The sequence below is a fragment of the Cololabis saira genome, chromosome 12 (genome assembly GCF_033807715.1).
Source record: "Cololabis saira isolate AMF1-May2022 chromosome 12, fColSai1.1, whole genome shotgun sequence".
Taxonomy (NCBI): domain Eukaryota; kingdom Metazoa; phylum Chordata; class Actinopteri; order Beloniformes; family Belonidae; genus Cololabis; species Cololabis saira.
Window position 1 is genome coordinate 3,467,012 of NC_084598.1, and position 16,313 is coordinate 3,483,324.

At 42.8% G+C, this 16,313-nt stretch overlaps 1 protein-coding gene across 1 annotated transcript in view; it reads left to right on the forward strand.

Moving 5' to 3' along the window:
* The window catches only part of LOC133456665 (teashirt homolog 2), a 53,132-nt gene that overhangs the window by 22,603 nt on the left and 14,216 nt on the right, over positions 1-16,313 (forward strand). The gene's annotated exons all lie outside the window — the stretch shown is intronic.

The following is a 16,313-nucleotide window of genomic DNA, read 5'->3' on the forward strand; positions in this document are numbered from 1 at the left end:
ATGAGTAGCAAAATGAGTATGCAAGATTTTTTAGTGCATCTGAAACATTAGAACGTACTCAATAGTGTGTACTATCCATATTCATTCTGGAGAAATGTATTAGTATGGATTGTTGGACACTAGCTGAGCAGAAACTTCCCACAATGCAATGCAGCGGTGTTTGGTTGCTAAGGGATACGTATATGTCATAAGTATAATATTAAGTATAATAATATTATTATATAATATTAATATTATAATATTCATATTTAATAATATTATATAATGTCATCTTGTTTGGGCCAGAATAAACGGGAAATATCGGAGCAGAGCTGCTACTGCTGCTGTGACAGGTTACCATGGTAACAACCCCCCCCCCCCCCCCCCCCCCCGACGGCAGGAAGTGCCGTGTGCGCTCTTAATAGTACGTCTGAATTAATGCACACTACTGATATTTACTCAAAAGTGTGCCGAATTTAAGTATACTTTTGAGTATGTACCGGGATTACCGGAATAGCCAGATTTACAAGAAGGTGAGAGAAAAGTTGCGCAAAGCAGCATTTGTTTTGAATTTGGATACAGGAAGAAGAAGAAGAAATGACGGAAATTGCATCATGATGTTCTCCGTGCGTCGCTGGTTTGATCCAGATATCCTGAATGATTAATCACCATGTAAACGGAATATTCCCAATGTTTCAGTAACCGAATATTAGCAATAACCTGAATTTTGACTGCATGGAAACGTAGTCAAAGTTGTGCAAGTGGGCCCCATCTTGTGTTGTTGGCGGCAGCAGCAGCAGCAGCATTAACAGCAGCAGCAGATGCAGCAGCAGCAGCAGCAGCAGCAGATGCAGCAGCAGCAGATGCAGCAGCAGCAGCAGCGGCAGATGCAGCAGCAGCAGATGCAGCAGCAGCAGCAGCAGCAGCAGCAGCAGCAGCAGCAGCAGCATTAACAGCAGAAGCATCAGCAGCAGCAGCAGCAGCAGCAGCAGCAGCAGCAGGCTGTGTGCAGGGAGAGGTGAAGGCCTGCCCTGCCTCCGATTTGGGTCTTTTTGAGTTATCGACCCTCTTTGAAGAACCCCTCTGAATGACACTGCCGTAATTCAGCCTAAAAGTTTGCACTGTCACCAGGATGAGCTAACTGTCTTCACTGAATATATGGGTGCAATTTTGGAAATAGGCTCATAGCAATTCTTGAGAGAGGAAGGCGAGATAGCAATATTACTGACTTTATCACTGCAGCTGAGCAGCACGGAACACCTCTGTATCTCTCTATTCCTCCACTGAAGAGCAGTGAAGGATCACAAAGCACTGGCGATGCTAAAGTAGAAAGAGCCCCACTCCTAAATGAGGACAGGAGAATGATATGTCATTATTACAGTAATGCTGCATTGCCCACTCTCATCATCAGCGTACATATTTTTCTTCTCTCTGGTAGGATTTCACATTTACATTAGTGGCATCCTCAGCATCCAGTATGTTGCATTGTTTGCCTTTTTTTGTAAATGAATCTCATGTAGCGACTGGCTGGATGTTCTGTGCGGTGCTTTTTCATCAGATGGGTAATTTGCTCTGAATTAGTATTCATGTGCAGTTTCTTATGTCGCTATTAAGGTCTCACTTTACTGGTTTGCTCCTCAGGTAATATCTAATGCGTAATTTAAAGGCACATCAAACTTTTTCAATCTAATGTACTTCACTTTCGGTGATTGTCTCTATATCCATCCTACTGTGACAGTTATCACTGCAAATGAGGGAAGTAAAAACACCCAGACTCTAACTTAATAATGAGAGACTTAAGCAGCAGGCAAAAAAAGAGACTATCTACAAACTGCACATTTAATCCAGGTTAATATTTCTTCATGCTTAATTTTTTTTGTTTTGTTTTATCTGTGTTACATGCCGAGATAATTGTTAATCGTTTTTCCAGTTTTCTTTGATGAGTAGAGACAGAGTCTGAACCTGTAAGAATATACTAACATACTGGACCCATAGTGCATCCCATAAATTGATTCTGACCCAACCTTTTGAACAAAAGGAACACTGTTGCATTGCCATCCCCAGCTGATGCCACTCCTTCTTTGGCTCACGCTGAATACTTTCCTTTAATCTTGGCTTGGGTGGTAGCTTGCTGGGGGAAAAAAATAAATAAATAAAAATGAAGAAGTGCCTTATTTAGTTGGTTGAAGGAAGGTGGGCAGAGCAGGGATGAGATTTCTGTGACTGGCACCGATCAATCACTCTGTGAGGGGAAGTTAATGAAGCGGGCTCTGGTTTATTAAAGGGTTAGCAGAGAAAAGATTACTGCCGGGCCTCGGCTCCTCCGGGGACCAGAGAGACGGGGCCGGCCACCTCTAATGGTTAGAGAGGCTGACCATAAAGCAATCAAGGTGTTTACTCTTAGCTTGTGTTTATTGTGTAATCTGGGTGTGAATTCAAAATCCATCACAAAATGTGCAAATGTGCTGCTGATTGGGATTAAATTTACACTTTTGCAGATGTCAAGTGTATACAAGACGTAGAGACTATCATGTGTAACCTTGGCTAGTTACCTATTGTTTTGGCATTTGAAAATACAATCCTGATTTAACGCAAACTCTCATTTGGATGAAGTCAGTAAAGCAACGTTATTCTGGAGAAATATGAGCACATTGAAGTCATGGCACTCTCTCCTATAGTTTGGAAGACAAATGACTTGCAGCGGAGTCAGAGATGCAAAGCAGATGTTTTTCTCACCATTTTTAATGGCAGCAAGACGTTACTGATCCCATTAGAGACCTTTTATGGCTTCTTTCAATCCCGTGGCCTGCCTGAAGAAAGAAACCCCTTGTGGTGCGAAGTAGCCTCTCTACTCCACGACGACAATTTGAACCCATTTCCAAGTTGCTTTCCGAATCTGCCACAGGGTTTTCATGGCTTCCTCTATCATTATTCTACTCTGTAGTCTGAAGTTAAAGGGCATTAAAATACACCTCTTAAGTAAACAAATCTGGCTCATCGTGCAAGGTTTTCCCTCAAACGTGTCTTTTGTAAGAAAGGAAGCCAAAATAATGCAGCTTGTGCATTTCTCCCCCCCCAGTACAACTTACTCTGTCCAGTTGCTTTTCTAAACAAAGCAGTCTTAATGAATGAGGACGGATGACTGTTTTGCAACAAAACATTCACATCAGAGTTTCACAAAGTGCATAAAGTGTGATGTACGCCGCCTGCTCGGAGCATCCGACGACCCAACCTGTAAAACTCGGAGGAGCACTTCACTTCCAGGGGTCTGGTTAGGGGCGAAGAATGAGGAGGAGATGAACTATATGGCTCCATCTCTCAGTCCAGCTGACAGTATATCAACGGAATCGCAGCTGCATGGATGTGAGTGTGTGTGTGTGTGTGTGTGTGAACACTCCGCCCATAAATATCTCTCCAAACCCCCCCCACCCTCCGCTCACCCCCCCCAGAGAGGCCCCTCTGATGGTGATGGCGAAAGGATGTCGCTGTCTGGGTGATTGAGTGCTGCTGGTCCCGGCCCCGGGCACATCCCTGCGCCTCGCTGAGCCCGTGTGGGAGGCCCCGCTGCTGAGAGCCGGCCCGGGGGGAGTCGCCTGCAGGCCAGCAGTACGGTGGCCCAGACCCGCCATTGCTGAGAATAAAAGAAACGCTGCAAACAGAAACAAACGCCGCTGCAAATTAAAGAAACGCTGCAAATAAAAACAAACGCCGCTGCAAATAAAAGAAACGCTGCAAACGGAAACAAACACCGTTGCAAATTAAAGAAACGCTGCAAATAAAAACAAACGCCGCTGCAAATAGAAGAAACGCTGCAAATAAAAACAAACACCGCTGCAAATAAAAACAAACGCCGCTGCAAATAAAAGAAACGCTGCAAATAAAAACAAACGCCGCTGCAAATAAAAGAAACGCTTCAAATATAAAGAAACCCCGCTGCAAATAAAATAAATGCTTTGCAAATAAAATAAACGCTGCAAATATAAAGAAACCCCGCTGCAAATAAAATAAATGCTTTGCAAATAAAATAAACGCTGCAAATAAAAGAAACGCCGCTGCAAATAAAAGAAACGCTTTGCAAATAAAAGAAACGCTGCAAATATAACGAAACGCTGCTTCAAATAAAATAAACGCTGCTGCAAATAAAAGAAACGCTGCAAATAAAATAAACGCTGCTGCAAATTAAAAAAAAAAAACGACGCAAATAAAAAAGCCACAACGGAAGTGAATTTCCGGGGACTATTTTTGCTGATGCACCGGTGTTTTTTACGTGAGAGGAGAAGAAGAAGATGAAGAGGACGTAAGTGAAAAGGAAGAAATAAGAAAAGCGAGGAATAAGAAGAACAACGAACGAGAAAATAAGTGAAAAGGTTAGTGTTCAACGTCGCTACGTGTCATTTTTTTTAAAACACCGGTGCATCGGCAAAAATAGTCCCCGGTAATTCACTTCCGTTGTGGCTTTTTTATTTGCAGCAGCATTTATTTTATTTGCAGCGGGGTTTCTTTTATTTGCAGCGACGTTTGTTTTTGTTTGCGGCATTACTTTTATTTTCAGCAATGGCGGGTCTCGGCCACCATACAGCAGCCATGCAGCAGCAGGACGGGCCACTCCTGCTGCGTCCCACATACGAGCACCAGCTCCATGCAACTGCTGCACTCACTCTTAACGGCACAGACAACATAACGGATTTAATTCCTTGAATATTTTTTTCATTCTCTGATTTGCACACTTATCTACACGCTGGATATTATAATACCCGTGTATACTTGCTCTGTTTGAACTCGCGCCCCGCCTCTCTGAGTCATTGTCATCCTCATCACTCAGAAATCTGAAATAATCAAACCGCAGTAATTAGCCTCACTTGCTGCATTGTAATTGAGGGCAGAAAGAGGTTGCTCAATCTATATCTTTTTTCTATGTTTGGTAATTGCAGACTTTAATTTGCCCTCTGTTCATTTTTTTTTTTTTTTTTTTTTATCCTTCTTAGGCGGTTCCCATCGATGCGGCTGTTATTTTAATACCGTGGCTCTTGTGTGTTTCATCAGTCATCAGAAGCTCCAGCAGTTTGAGAGAGGGGAAAGTTCACTTCGGAAACCCACTGTCTTATTCCCTTTTTGGGTTTCTAGTGCCGTCAGCCCTTCCCACCGCCTCCACCAACGGATCCTTGACACTGTCCAGGTCCGTCCTACTTGGCAAAGACTCGGAGCTACAGAGAAAGGCAGAGTTTATTTCCTGTTCTTGTGAATCATATATCAGTACAATTCCCCTCTGTGCTGTTTGGCAACAGCGGAATGACGGGTGTCATTTATCATACAGGCTGAAAGAGGCTGTGGGAAAAGGGATTTGAATTCTTCTGGAAGTGTGTGGACTCTCCTTAGCGGTGAATCATTAAACGGAGGAGGTTTTCAACAGGGATATTGAGAATGCCACTTTGTTCCCCCGTCTCACTGGCTGGCTCAGTCATTAGAAAAAAGTCTCAAAAAATAAGATTTACTGTATGAACTGTGAAGGGACATGGCATTTAAGTTGTACTCAGGGATTTTGTCCTGCTTAATCCATTAGGTCACTCTTCCGTCCTGGTTTTGATGCAGATCCCTGCTCATGCTTTGCAAGAATTATATTTAAGCCCAATTGAATTTGCAAATCTGATTAGTGCTGCATTTATCTGCTTCTTCTCGTCCCGCTAAGTGACGGCATTTTTCATCTTCACTGTACGCTTATTTACATCAGTGATTGCCATTCAAGATTGGGCTTTATAAACATTGTGCGCTCTCTTTTTAGATTTCTCTTTTCCACTTGTCAGGGACAGTCACTATTTCCCACATTTGGAGCCGGGTGATCAAAGAAAACCACTTTTGATAAGGCTGTCACCGGCTCCTCAGCTGTACCGGCAGAAATAAACGTGTCAAGCTTTAACTTATCCTCTGAGAAACCCACTCCTAAAACCCTGCTGCTCTAATTGAGTGTAACTTTCAGAAACCTGTGAACACACATGCAAAACTGAGAGATCATAAATCAGGCGTCTGCAGACGGCCCCGCCCGCCAGAGCCTTCCCTGAAGGAGCCGCCGGCTTCTTCCACGAGCCACACTGGAAATCAGCCTTTTCTTCGCCATATTTTTGTACCCAACATCCCTCCACTTTCTCCCCTTTCATCCGAAGTGAAACATGCCAATAACCTATTGTATAGGGAAATGGGTCTCGGTGTGTTTCAGCTGTCAGCAACTGTTATCTGTCTCTCATGTGCAGATCACAAAGTTAAATGTGCTGTCAGCAAGTCCTGCGCTGGAAATAGATGTGTTGAGGTTAGCCTGAGAAGCAGCACCCCCCCACGCTGCCCGGTGGACTGCGGATCCATCACACAATGTGAATACGCATCAAATCCCAGCGTAGAGGTGTAATGCAGTACATTTTCAGGTTCTGAGGTGTTGGAGTCTGCTGTAAAACAAAATGATCCTTTGGCTTGTCTTTACTGCGCTGGGCTGTATTTATAGCCGATGTGGAGTTGACGTTGTTCTCTAATATTTATCTTTTAGGCCGTGGCAGCGTGCACCACTGGGGTCTGGCCTGCCTCCTCTCCTGCAGAGTTAGAACTGGATGTTTTGTGAACCTAAAGCTCCGAGTGCGTGACCTCTCCCAGAGGCCCGGAGTCCTGCACTCGTTTTCTTGACATGTTAGTCTGCCACCGCCTGCTAGGGAAGAGTGTAGATGCCCCTGAGGTAAATGAAAACATTTGGTTCTTGCCAGACCTGTTCACGTCTCGGCCGGGCCACATGAGCTGGCAGGTGACGCGTGTTCTGAGGAGAATGGGAAACCGTGGAAACCGCAGCCGTGGCCTAGTTTCCCTCCTCGCGGGCCGTCCGGGCCAAAGCCCAGAAACACACACGGATATCTGTTTCTGACACATACGACAAAGACTGACCAGCATCCAGGTGGAATCCAGGCCTGATCCGTGTCTTTTCATGTTTAGGGTAGGGATGGGCGGCATTTATCCCGATAACGATAAAAATGACGATAGAAAAAATACCAATTCAACTCCACCTTTGTAACTATAAATCTATCACCACATTCAGTCTTTGGAGCCCCCAAAACACTGCTCTAAAAGATACTAAATGCTACTAAACTACACCAATTACATTGAATTAATAAAAACCAATTAAATTACCGTATTTTCCGCACTATAAGGCGCACCGCACTATAAGGCGCCACAGTAGAGGCTGGGGTTACGTTATCATCCATTAACCGGTGCTGCGCTAAAGGGAATATCAACAAAACAGTCAGATACGTCAGTCAAACTTTATTAATAGATTACAAATCAGCTTTCTGACAACTCCATTCACTCTCAAAATGAATAAACAACTGTTTTATTATTTTCGAGTTGCGAGACCTGTTGCAGCTCAATATTGATCCATATATAAGGCGCATGGTCAACTTTTGAAAAAATTAAAGGCTTTTAGGTGCGCCTTATAGTGCGGAAAATACTGGTAGTACACCTGTACTGCAAAACTGTAATGACTCAAATGAAACAAGTTTGAAATGTAAGAACAGATTCAACATTTACTCAAACTGTATGTCTTAAACAGTGGGATAACAGTGCAAACAGTAAAAGTACCATTGTCCTTCAAGTTTTCTTAGATTATAAAATCACAAAGTAGAAAAAGATACAACCCGATAAATAAAGAAACAGGACAAATAAATAAAAGCCATCCTTTGCACTCACTGTTTTTTTGCAGACTCTGCATATAATAGATGATGTTTGCTCCTCGTCTCTTTTTAAATCCAAACCAGTTCCAGATAACGGAGCTGGAGCCTCGTTTAACAACGAGCTCCTCGCTCTCAGATCCGCCTTCAAACATGTTTGTTAAGGCTGAGTTATGGTTCTGTGTTAAATCCACGCAGAGCTACGGCGTAGGGTACGCGGCGACGCGCACCGTACGTTACGCGTCACCGCGTACCCTACGCCGTAGCTCTGGGTGGATTTAACACAGAACCGTAATTCAGGCTTCACACAAAAACGTCATCGACTGGAATTTATCGTTTTTACCGCGAGATGACAAATTCTTACCGTGGGGAATTTTTTTGACGGTTTATCGTGAACGGTAAAATATCACCCATTCCTAGTTTAGGGATCTCTTTAATTCTTCAGCGTAGCGTCTCAGCTGTAGGGGTTCGTTTAGTGGCAGCGTATTCCTGATCATCAGCCTTTTGGTTCAGTCATTTTCAGAAATGGACTTGACACAATGTCACCGTCTCATCCTTCAACATCCACAATCACCAGACACACACAGTCGCTCCCCTGGTGGAGTGTGATTGCAATTAAAATCACGGTGCAAATGTTAATTACGTAAACTACTCCACACTGTAAACCAACAGTTTTAAATGTCTCTACTTTTATCCTTGACCTTGTTTCTTTCTCTTTTCCATTTATTGACACAACCTGGTGCAAATTACAGAGAGATGCAGTATTTTATTTCTCATTTAATTCCTTGCTTTAGATAGAAGGGGAAAAACACTAACGTGGAAACACAGGCATGTATTGTTCAAACTTACTTTGAGCTTTTTAGTAAATGTGCGGATGCTTTCCAGTGTACTTGGAAGACTTGTGGTGGATATCACTGCAGTTCACCGGGTTATTAAATCAGAGCGAATAACAGGCCAAGTTCTGGCCATTCTGGTGATTGATGAGCCGAGCTTTATTTGCTGAGGCGGTGTGTTTGTTCCTCTGTAATTGTCTACCAGATGGCTCAGCTAACTGTTCTTAAATGCCTTCAGACCTGCAGGGGTCTCGGGTCTTAACATTTTCCCTGTTAATGACATTATGGCTGCACAGATCTGGGTTTTTTTGTTGTTGTTGTTGTCCCTGCTATATGTTTCAGACCTCTAATGTTTAGGATCAAATTGGCTTTGTGAGGCATTTAGTCCCAATTATTTCCTCTCGAAGATTCTGTTTTTAATTTGTTCAAAGTAGATGTTTTTTTGAAGTTGCTCTGTTGGAAAAGTCACTTTGTGAAAATGAGCCCACTCATACAGGACTGTCTCAGAAAATTAGAATATTGTGATAAAGTTCTTTATTTTCTGTAATGCAAAAATGTCATACATTCTGGATTCATTACAAATCAACTGCAATATTGCAAGCCTTTTATTATTTTAATATTGCTGATTATGGCTTACAGTTTATAATATCCTATCTCAAAAAATTAGAATATTCTGGGAATCTTAATCTTAAACTGTAAACCATAATCAGCAATATTAAAATAATAAAAGGCTTGTAATATTTCAGTTATTTGTAATGAATCCAAAATGTATGACATTTTTGTTTTTTTAATTGCATTACAGAAAATAAAGAACTTTATCACAATATTCTAATTTGAGACAGTCCTGTATATGTTTCAGATCTCTAATGTTTAGGATCAAATTGGCTTTTGTGAGACATTTAGTCTCAATTATTTCCTCTGGAAGATTCTGTTTTTAATTTGTTCAAAGTGGATGTTTTTTTGAAGTTGCTCTGTTGGTAAAGTCACTTTGTGAAAATGAGCCCACTCATATTTGAAAGGAGATGAGAGCAAGAGGGAGAGAAAGAGAAGCAGGACTGGGCTCTACCTGCGAGGAGTCAGATTGGCGGAGAAAATGGATCTAGGTGGCAGGCCGAGTCATCAATCACGGCCCTCAAGGGGAGCTGCAGCTAAAGCTGCTCTGAAGTACTATCTGTCAGCTGCTGCGATCTAGCCGGGGGACCGGCGCGGGGCCGTATCGCCACCCATCAGCTCATAGCAGCACACAACTGCCATGTAAACATGTGCAGGTGCTCCAGTCAAAATAAACACTCTTTCCATTTTCACAAATGATTCAGTGAGCGTTCTCATTGTTGCCATGTTGCCTCCTCCTCCTCCTCCTCCTCCTCCTCCTCCTCCTCCTCCTCCTCCTCCTCCTCCTCCTCCTCCTCCTCCTCCTCCGTGGTTAATCAGAGAATATCTCCAGATGCTGCTCTTCCTGTAATAGATTTTGGTTGGTTCACAGTAGGAATGGGTGATATTTTACCGTTCACGATATACCGTCAAAAAAATTCCCCACGGTAAGAATTTGTCATCTCGCGGTAAAAAGGATAAATTCCCGTTGATGACGTTTTTGTGTAAAGCTGATTTATGGTTCTGTGTTAAATCCACGCGGAGCTACGGCGTAGGGTACGCGGCGACGCACAACGTACGGTGCGCGTCGCTGCGTACCCTACGCCGTAAGCTCTGCGTCAATTTAACTTAGAACCATAACAAAACCTTAACAAACATGTTTGAAGGCGGATCTGAGAGCGAGGAGCTCGTTGTTAAACGAGGCTCCAGCTCCGTTATCTGGAACTGGTTTGGATTTAAAAAGAGACGAGGAGCAAACATCATCTATTATAGTCTGCAAAAAAACAGTGAGTGCAAAGGATGGCTTTTATTTATTTGTCAGTTTACAGTTTGAATAAATGTTGAGTCTGTTCTTACATTTCAAACTTTTTTCATCTGAGTCATTCTAGTTTTGCAGTACAGGTGGACTACCGTATTTTCTGGACTATAAGCTGCACCTGCATATAAGCCGCATCCGCTCTATTTAAAAAAAAAAAGATATGCAAGCCGCAGATATTTGTTAGATTAGATATTTACTACATGTACAGAAGGATTTTGAACTATAAATGATGTACATGTTTGTACCTAAATAGATCCTTTCCTAACAGTGTCTTTTAACACGGCAGCAACTTTGCTGATTAAAACGGGACAGAACCAAGAGAAAATCGGTATTTATTTATCTATTTATCTGTTTGAAATCTGCTTTTACCTACTTCTGCTAAAGAAGAAGTAGCGTATTCTTCTTTGCATTTATTTTGTCTTAGTTTTGATTCTAATTCCGGTTAGAGCGCCCCGAGCAGTGGAAGAAAAATCCACAGAATAGCTGCACCTTTGTATAAGCTGCATGGTTAAAAACCTTAAAAAAGTAGCGGCTTATAGTCCAGAAAATACGGTAATTGGTTTTTATTAATTCAATTTAATTGGTGTAGTTTAGTAGCATTTAGTATTCTTTTAGAGCAGTGTTTTGGGGGCTCCAAAGACTGAATGTGATGATAGATTTATAGTTAAAAAGGTGGAGTTGAATTGGTATTTTTTCTATGGTCATTTTTATCGTTATCGTGATAAATGCCAGAAATTATCGTGATACATTTTTTAGTCCATGCCGCCCATCCCTAGCTCACAGTGGTGGGTGGTTTTATTGTAATTCTCCCTGTTTCCCCGGTCCCTCCCATCAGGGTGGATAGAGCCACCAAGAGCTGCACTGATGTCGGCCCACGTCTGTCGATACGGCTCAAGATGGATAGTTGCTCTGTGTGCTTATTGATTTGGCCCAGGCCAGATATATAAGTATCATTTGTCATTTCTGAGATTATGTTGAGTCCTAGTTAAAACCTAAAATGTGTGTGTGTGTGTGGGTGGTGTGTGTGTGGGGGATTCATGCCTTCGGTGGGGGGGGGGGGGGGGGGGTTGTGACTTGTCTGAGCGGTGATGAATGACTGCATGGGTTTTTGGTTTTTACTGCGAGCGCCGGGGCCCTTTAGCTTCTATTTGCTTTCACCGCGGTCCAAGAAAAACAATGCGATGGGTCCAAGGACCGAGCAGCACCGTCCTGTCACGGAGGACAAGGCGGCGAGCAGGGTGGTCCCTGCAGAGGAGTCCGGAGCTCGGACGCTACATGCTGCTTTTCCAAAAGAGCCAGCGGGTCAGGAGTGGTCCCGCGGCGCTGACCTCCCAGCTGACGGGCCCCAAACACATGCACCCAATCTGAATACTCACAACGGAGAACGTAACGACAAACAGATTCTCCTCTTCAAAGAGCGTTGAATGGGCCGACAGAGGGATGTAATGTGGTAACAGTAGCTCCGGCGTGTCCCCCGTGGCTTTGATTATGTCCCGTCTCGGGCGTCCGGCCAGCAGCAGAGCTGGCTTCATTACCGTATGGATCATCTTTTAAGACCATTTAAGATCAACGCCAGCTATTGTGCACTAATGACAGAGACTCCAAGAAGTTCATTATGCTCCAACTCATTTGATTCATTCAGCTGAACAGTCAGTTATGAGAAATGTGGAGTTAACTGATTTGGTTTTTTTTTTTCCTTTCCGTAATTAAAAGAAATCCTTTGCTTTTCTTAGCTTATAAAGTCACAAAGTAGAAAAAAAATACAACCTGATAAAGAAACAGGACAAATAAATAAAAGCCATCCTTTGCACTCGCTGTTTTTTTGCAGACTCTGCATATAATAGATGATGTTTGCTCCTCGTCTCTCTTTTTAAATCCAAACCAAGTTATGAGAAATGTGGAGTTAACTGATTTGGTCTTTTTTCCCTTTTTCCGTAATTAAAAGAAATCCTTTGCTTTTTGTCATTTCAAAGTACGACTTAAAAGTTGACTCGGATTGTTTTGGAGTTTGGTCGAAAGAAAAGTGTTTAACAGAGGAACATGTTTAACAGCAACAAAAGAGGCGAGAAGAGAAGCCGCAGACACGTGAATGACAAGTAATTATTTCCCTTGTCCATCAAACTGTGTTTTGATGCGAGGATGCGATCAAACATGATATGAACAATTTCAAACCTTCAAGTGAAAATGATTTTCAAACCGTGCGAAGCTGGAGCGTGAGCTTTTGTGTTGTGCTGCGGCATGAATCATTCATAAACATGCGCGCACACGTATGAACACACACGCAGGCACGCTGGGCAGGGCCGGCCCAGATTATTTCCACTGCTTTTCAGTGCTCGATGACCATTGTGCATGCATTTTCATTTCAGCTTGCCAAAGTGTCTTCTCCCAGCAGGAGAGGGACGGAGGGAGAGAGGGTGACAGCTTTGTGTGCCTTTCACTGTTTGTCGGTGAATATCCTCCACCCAGCAGCGGGCTGGCTGACCGTCCCCCCCGTCCTCCCCCCAGCCCTCACACAGGACAGAGCTCTGAGCTCTGAGCTCTGAGCACCGAGCTGCTCTCAGCTGTCCTTGTACGGGCAGAGCGGCCCGTACAGGCTCCACAACCGCTGCATCCTCCTCTGCATCGTTAGGAGTTTCATGTGCAGCGTAAAGGAGGCCGGTCTGGTGAATATTACGGTGGCCGACAAGGGTCAAACGCACTGCAACGGCCTAATGCGTCTCAGTTAAGGAAAACTGCTTCAAGTACAGAAACGATTCAAATTCACAAACTCAAAACGAGATAGAAAAAGAGGAACGTGGTGCAAATGAAAAAACCTGGTGCAAAAAAACAAACAAAGACAAATGCAGCATCATCAAACGCTGCAAATAGAGAAACGATGCAAAGCACAAAACGATATAAAACAAGAAACTATCTTCAAAAGAAAAACGCTTCATAACCGGTCACTACAACTGGAAGTGCTCCAAACCTGCAGGGGGCGCTGATGCCTGAACCACAGTGTTTACATCCATGGTTTAAACATACAGCGGGAACGTAAATGTGATTTTTATCTGACTATATTTATATACGATGTTTATATCACTGTACAACGCTGTACATTACGAGACATTTCTTTATTATATTTTAACGTTACACCAGACGATACAAGGCTGCATACATCCCTTGTGTCTTCACAGATCATATTGAATGGAAAAAAAACTTGGATGCTTCCTAACAAGTTGTTAATCACAAATAAGGTTAAGGAGGTCTCTTACAAAATCATACATAAATATTATCCTGCTAGCCATTACATGCAGAAATTTAAAAAGGACATTAATACGAACTGTTCCTTCTGTAATTTACATCCAGAAACAGTTGTCCATTTATTCTGACTTTGCTCTCATTCGAAAAAACTATGGGCAGATATTAGCAAATTTATTATTGACTCTTTCACTATATATTTACATTGGGAAAATGTTTTTTTTTGGTTTCCATTGTTACCCTAAGAAAGAAGGAAAATGTTACTTTTTGATAAATCTGTTTTTATTTCTTGCCAAATTTCATATTCATAAGAGTACATTTTCAAAGAAAACCCCCTTGCTTTTTATGTTTTCCAGAAAGAAATGGAACTTTACTTAAAACTAATCACTAAATCAACAAATGAAAAGGCTATTAAAACCGTAGATTTGTGTAATATGTATAATCTTCTTGAATAAAGAACATCACCCCTGGCACATGTTCTGTATTCTATTTGTATACTGTTCCTGTATACTATTCTGTGATAATTCTTTTAAATAAAGTTTAAAAAAAAACATCCCTTGGGATGTATGCAGCCTTGTATCGTCTGGTGTAACGTTAAAATATAATAAAGAAACGTCTCGTAATGTACAGCGTTGTACAGTGATATAAACCACATTATATCACATTACCGTTCCTGCTGTATGTTTAAACCATGGATGTAAACATTGTGGTTCAGTCAGCTGTTCGGTCTCTCTCTACATCCCGTGTGTCTGTCCATTGAGCTGTTACACTGAGAGCGCCCCCTGCAGGTTTGGAGCACTTCCTGTTGTAGTGACCGGTTATGAAGCGTTTTTCTTTTGAAGATGGTTTCTTGTTTTATATCGTTTTGTGCTTTGCATCGTTTCTCTATTTGCAGCGTTTGATGATGCTGCATTTGTCTTTGTTTTTTGCAGCAGGTTTTTTCATTTGCACCACGTTCCTCTTTTTGTACCTCGTTTTGAGTTTGTGAATTTGAATGGTTTCTGTACTTGAAGCCGTTTTCCTTAACTGAGACACATTAGGACGTTGCAGTGCCCCATGTTTGGCCCTCGTCGGCCACCGTAGAATATTCATAGTATTTTCTTTCTGCGTGTCACAAACGAGGGCTTGCCTTCTTCTTCATTAGTTTGCACGGAGCTGGGACTGAGACAGACAACGGTCCTCCCTGCTTCTTCCCTCTGGAGAAGGAGTGCATGAATTGATATATCCTGTTTTCTCCCCTCTTGCTAATGTCTTTCCTAGAACTTGAACAAACAGCCTGCGCGTGTAGTACACATGAGACAGATGTTTAGGATTACTTTCACCTCATTGCTCTATTGTGTGCACTTTAAGGGAGCTCAGCTGATGTGGAATGCCACTCACACGGGCCGGCTGCTCCTGCAGGGCTCCCCACACTTATCAAAGTGCCATCTGCACTTAAGGCAGAAAGAACAGCGCCGTTTTAAGGAGGAGGATGTTGTGAGGATGAAGTTCCGACTCTTCTATTCCTCAACACTGTGCTGTAGGTTAAAGCTGAGGAGGATTTTTTCCCCCCTTTATTCTTTCTTGCTGCGTCTCACTCATCTCAGATGTTGCCGGGTGCAGAAGTAGAGACAAAAGCGCCAAAGCCACATTGATATTGTTAAGGGGTGACATTATCTTTTAGGAGAGCACTTATCTAAACTGGCGGCCGTTGGAAGCCGGGGGAAGTGGCTATGGGACACGGGCCGGGGATGCTGCATCTTTAATTACCATCAATATGGCAACAGAGAAGAGAGGAGAGGGGTGGAGAGGCGTAGCCGGTGGGGGGATGGGGGTGAGAGAGGGAGAAGACCCGTGTTCACTTTTTAATTAAGGCTCCGTAGTGTAACTCGTCAATGTACATTATTGGAAGAATGAACGTCAATGCCATTGCTTTTTCTCCTCCTCCTTTATCTCTGTCAATGATTCAAAGACATGATTTATGGTTCGTCTCCGTCTTTCAGGATCATCCATCAAGCGCTGGCTCTGCCGCAGCGCCACCCGTTGTAAATCATTCTGAAAGCCTGTCACTCATTTCCATTAACCGTTCCTCTGTCGCTCTGGTCTCCGCCTCCCTCAACCTTCTCCTCCGCCGCCCCCCCGTCCTCCTCCACTCCGGTCTCCTCCCCCTCGGTGCACAACCTACAGCCATGCAAGGTATCAGTTCCGTTCCGCTGCTCCGTCCGCCTACCTCCTTTTCAATAAATTAACCACTTTCTTCCATGCGATGAATAAAAAGGCCCCGCACTCATCTAGCAGTCGCCACCTACTCCTCCTCCATTACAGCCCAGCACCTTAGAAATGTCACGCCGTTGACGCGGAGGCTAAATGATACCACGGAGTATTAGGGCCAAACTAAGACAAAAAAAACATTGGAAATTACGAGAATAAAGTCATAATATTATGAGAATAAAGTCGTAATAGAATAAAGTCGTAAAATTACGAGAATAAAGTCATAATGTTGCGAAAATAAAGTTGTAATAGAATAAAGTCGTAATATTACGAGAATAAAGTCGTAATATTATGAGAATAAAGTCGTAATATTATGAGAATAAAGTCGTAATATTAGAGAACAAAGTCGTAAAATTATGAGAATAAATTCATAATATTACCAGGATAAATTCGTAATATTATGAGAAT